The following is a 5,457-nucleotide window of genomic DNA, read 5'->3' on the forward strand; positions in this document are numbered from 1 at the left end:
ACACATTCATTGTTTTGTTGAATGTTGTTTAACTTCCATGTATTTGTGATCTTTCCTGATGTTTTTGTTTTTGTTGACTTCCAGGTTCACAGCCTTGTGGTTAAAAAGATGCATGGTTTGACATCAATCTTCTTGTATTTGTTGAGACCTGTTTTGTGACTTAATATGTGACCTATTCTGGAGAATGTTCCAAGTGTCAATAATAGGGGACTTTAATGCCACACTTATATCAATGGACAGATTAGCCAATCAGAAATCAACAAGGAAACAATGGCTTTGAATGACATATAGGACCAGGTGGATTTAACAGGCATATTTAGAATATGTCTTCCTAAAATAGAATACACATTCTTTTCAGGTGCACACAGAGGATTCGCCAGAATAGATCACATATTAGGTCACAAAATAGGTCTCAACAAATTTAAAATGATTGAATTCATACCATGCATCTTTTCTGACCACAACACTATGAAACTGGAATTCAAACACAAGAAAAAAATCTGGGAAGACCAAAAAAAATGAGGTTAAGTAAATAACATGCCATTAAACAATGAATGTGTTAACCAAGAAATCAAAGAAAAAAATTGAAAATTACATGGAAACAAATGAAAATGAAAACACAATGGTCCAAAACCTTTGATATGCTGTGAAAGTAGATCTAAGAGGGAAATTTAGAGCAAGAAAGGCCTACCTCAATGAGCAAGAAAAATCTCAAATAAACAACCTAACCTAGGAATAAACCTAACCAAAGAATTGAAAGATCTGCACTCTGAACAGTATAAAACACTGATGAAAAAAATTCAGGATGACACAAAGAAATGGAAATATATTCCATGAACATGGATTGGAAGAACAAATATTGTTAAAATGTCTTTACTTGGGGCGCCTGGGTGGCTCAGTCGTTAAGCGTCTGCCTTTGGCTCAGGTCATGATCCCAGAGTCCTCGGATCAAGCCCCACAGGGAGCCTGCTTCTCCCTCTCCCACTCCCCCTGCTTGTGTTCCCTCTCTTGCTGTGTCTCTCTCTGTCAAATAAATAAATACAATCTTTAAAAAATAAAATAAAATAAAATGTCTTTACTACCCAAAGCAATCTACAAATTTAATTCAATCCCTATCAAATACCAATGGCATTTTTCACAGAACAAAAATCCTATAATTTATATGGAACCACAAAAGACCGTGAATTGACAAAACAATTTTGAGAAAGAAAAGCAAACCTGGAGGTATCACAATTTCAGACTTCAAGTTATGTTACACAGCTGTAGTAATGAAAATGGTATCATACTGGCACAAAAAATAGACACGTAGATCAATGGAACAGAATAGAATACTCAGAAACTCACAACTATATGGTCAGTTAATCTCAAACAAAGCAGTAAAGAATATCCAATTGGAAAATGAGAGTCCCTTCAATAAATGGTGTTGGGAAAACTGTTAACCTGCATGAAAAAGAATGAAACTGGACCACCTTCTTACATCATACACAAAAATAAAAACTTAATGTGAGACATAACACCATAAAAATCCTAGAAGTTAGCCCTGGCAGTAATCTCTCTGGTATCAGGTGAAGGAACATTTTTTCTAGATATGTCTCCTGAGGCAAAGTAAGTAGAAGCAAAAGTAAACTACCAGTCTATAGCAAAATAAAAAGCTTTTGTACAGCAAAATAAATCATCAATAAAACAAAAGGCAACCTACTAAATGGGAGAAGATATTTGCAAGTGACATATCCAATAAAGGTAGAAAAAGTATGCAAATATATAAGGGACTTATACAAATTAACACCCAAAAGCCAAGTAATCTAATTAAAAATGGGCAGAAGAAATGAATATATATTTCTTCAAAGAAGACCTACAAATGGGGCGCCTGGGTGGCTCAGATGGTTAAGCGTCTGCCTTCGGCTCAGGTCATGATCTCAGGGTCCTGGGATCGAGTCCCGCATCGGGCTCCCTGCTCCTTGGGAGCCTGTTTCTCCCTCTGCCTTTCTCTCTCGCTCTGTCTCTCATGAATAAAAAAAAAAAAAAAAAAAAAATCTTTAAAAAAAAGAAGACCTACAAATGGCCAACAGACACATGAAAAGATGCTCAACATCACTCATCATCAGGGAAATGAATATCAAAATCACAATGAGATATCACTTCACACCAGAGTGGCTAAAATCAAAAACACAAGAAATGACCCGTGTTGGTGAGGATGTGAAGAAAAAACCCTCTTGAACTCTTGGTGGGAACTCAAACTGGTGTTGCCACTGTGGAAAACAGTATGACAGTTCTTCAAAAAGTTAAAATATAACTACCTTATGATCAAATGATGATGCTACAGAATATTTACCAAAAAAAAAAAAATACAAAAATACTAATTCAAAGGGATACATGGACCACTATGTTTATTGCAGCATTTTTTACTATAGCCAAATTATGGAAACAGCCCAAATGTCCATCAGTAGATGAGTGGATAAATAAGATGTGGTATATATACAATAGAATATTATTCAGCCATAAAAAGAATTAAATCTTGCCATTTGCAAGAACATGGATTGAGCTAGAAGGTATAATGCTAAGTGAAATAAGTCAGTCAGAGAAAGACAAATACCATATGATTTCACTCATATGTGGAATTTAAGAAATAAAACAAATAAAGAACAAAAAGAAAGGGAACAAACCAAGACACAGACTCTTAACCTCTAAGAACAAACTGATGGTTACCAGAGGGTAGCTTGGTGAGGAACTAGGTTAAATAAGTGATGAGGATTAAGGAGTGCACTTGTGATGAGCACAGGCCAATACATGGAAGTGTTGAATTACTCTATTGTACACCTGAAAATAAAATAACACTGTATATTAACTCTACTGGAATTTTTTAAAAAGATTAATAAAAATGAGTCTGTTCCCCCTTGTTCAGGGAGCCATGACTTTGTAAATTATTCTCCATAATCTCCTATTTATACAAATAATGATGATCTTGTGAGGCAAAATAATAATAGCAATAATAATAATAAATAATAGTAATAATTAATAATAAAATTGTAGGGCACCTGGGTGGCTCAGTTGGTTGATTTTTGCACGTTGCTTTTGTATCCTGCAACATTACAGAATTCATTTATCAGTTCTAGTATGTTTTTGGTGGAGTCTTTCAGGTTTGCTATATATATGACATAGTATAGTATGTCATATGCAAATAGTGTAAGTTTTACTTCCTCCTTGCCAATTTGAATGCCTTTTATTTCTTTTGTCTCAGGTCATGATCTCAGGGTCATGGGATAGAGCCATGCATAGGGCTCCATACTCAGCGCAGAGTCTGCTTGAGATTCTCTCTCTCCTTCTCCTGCTTCCCCTCCCCCTAATTGTGCACAGTCTCTTTTTTTTTTTTTTTTTTTTGTATTTTTTTTTTTTTTTTTTTTTTTTTTTTTTTTTTATAGATTTTTATTTATTTATTTGACAGAGAAAGACACAGCAAGAGAGGGAACACAAGCGGGGAGCGGGAGAGGGAGAAGCAGACTCCCCGCCGAGCAGGGAGCCCGATGCGGGACTCGATCCCGGGACTCCAGGATCATGACCTGAGCCGAAGGCAGTCGCCTAACCAACTGAGCCACCCAGGCGCCCAGGAATTTTTTAAAGATTTCTTTATTTATTTGTCAGAGAGAGAGAGACCGAAGGAGGGGCAGAGGGAGAAGCAGGCTTCCTGCTGAGCAGGAAGCTCGATGCGGGACTCAATCCCAGAATCCTGGGATCATGACCTGAGCTGAAGGCAGATATTTAACTGACTGAGCCACCCAGACATCCCTCTCTCTCTCTCTTTAACGTGGTTAAATAACTCTTTAAAAAAATAACAATGAAGTGTAAATAAAGGAAAAGTTTGAGCTTTTATTATTGGTTTAAGGAAATAATTTTATTTTTTAATTTTTTTAAAGATTTTATTTATTTGACAGAGAGAGACACAGCAAGAGAGGGGACACAAGCAGGGTCAGAGGGAGAGGGAGAACCAGACTCCCCACTAAGCAAGGAGCCCGATGTGAGACTTGATCCCAGGACTCTGGGATTATGACCTGAGCTAAGGCAGACACTTAATGACTGAGCCACCCAGGCACCCAAGAATTTTCTTTTTAATAAATGTTTCATTATCATTTAATGTTTACCTCATGATTCTAAAATTACTCCTTCAGCTTAGCTTATTGTTTTGCATATAAATTATTGCATAATATAATATAAATTATCATTAAAATATTTTTTCTAAACATATTCATATCATCAGACCTATAATTTTAAAATACCAGTGGTTCTCCCTTACTAAGAATTTTCTATAGTTTAAACTTTTATTGGTTGTGATTTAATCATAACTAACATTCGTTCAGCACTTTAAAATCTGCAAAGTGCTTTATGCTTTCTTATGTAATTGCACAAAATTAACACATCATCATCAATAAAACATTAGGTGCTGCAATTAACAAATTAAAATAAATTTAAAAAGAGGTTACCTAGGGGCGGAGCAAGATGGTGGAGTAGTAAAAGACCTGGATTTCGTCTCCTCTCATGAATTCAGCTGGATAGGGATCAAACAATTCTGAACACCTACAAACTCAACAGGAGATCGAAGAAAAGAAGAGCAACAACTCTCTGAACAGAAAAGCGACCACTTTCTGGAAGGTAGGACGTGCGGAGAAGTGAATCCGAGGCAATATTCGGGAGGATAGACGGTGGGGGAGGGGCCTCCCTCAGCTGCTTCTGGCAAGTGATAGAGCTGTGGAACACAAAATTGGAACATTTAGAAGTCGGCTCTGCTGAGGGATGTCGCTCCGGGGGCTAACCTGGGGGTGGGACCCTGATGGGACAGTGTGGTCTCAGGACCCTCAGGGTCACAGAAAGACTGGGGGTGCCTGAGTGTGGCAGAGCTCCCAGGTACCGGAGCAGGGAAGCCGGCAGCAGAGGTGGAGCCCAGGCGTGGGATGTCAGCTTGGGGTTGCCATAAACCGTGATCCGCGGCACAGTTGGGCCACGGCTCCTCCAGCAGGGACCCAACAAGCACAGATCCAGGGAGACTCCCCTTCCTCCCCCGGGAGGAGCGGCGCAGGAGCCCACTGCAGGGATCTACTGAGTTTTGAGACTCCACACCGAGTCAGGTGCCAGAGATAGAAACACTCGGTCACAGACTGGGTGAGCATGCAGTGCGGCCGGAGACCGGGGAGACGTGAGTGACTGACTGCTTTTCTCTGGGGGCACACTGAGGAGTGGGGCCCCGAGTTCTCGGCTCCTCCAGGGAGGAGATTGAGAGGCCGCCATTTTCACTCTCTGCCTCCAAAGCTGTACGGAAAGCTTGCAGGGAACAAAAGCTCCGGAGAGCAAACCTGAGCAGATTACTGAGCCTGGACCCACCAAGGGCGGGGCAATTCTGCTTCCGGCAAAGACATTTGGGAACCATGGCAACAGGCCCCTCCCCCAGAAGATTAGCAAGAACAGCCA

Source organism: Neomonachus schauinslandi, chromosome X (genome assembly GCF_002201575.2).
Source record: "Neomonachus schauinslandi chromosome X, ASM220157v2, whole genome shotgun sequence".
In the NCBI taxonomy this organism is placed as follows: Eukaryota; Metazoa; Chordata; class Mammalia; order Carnivora; family Phocidae; genus Neomonachus; species Neomonachus schauinslandi.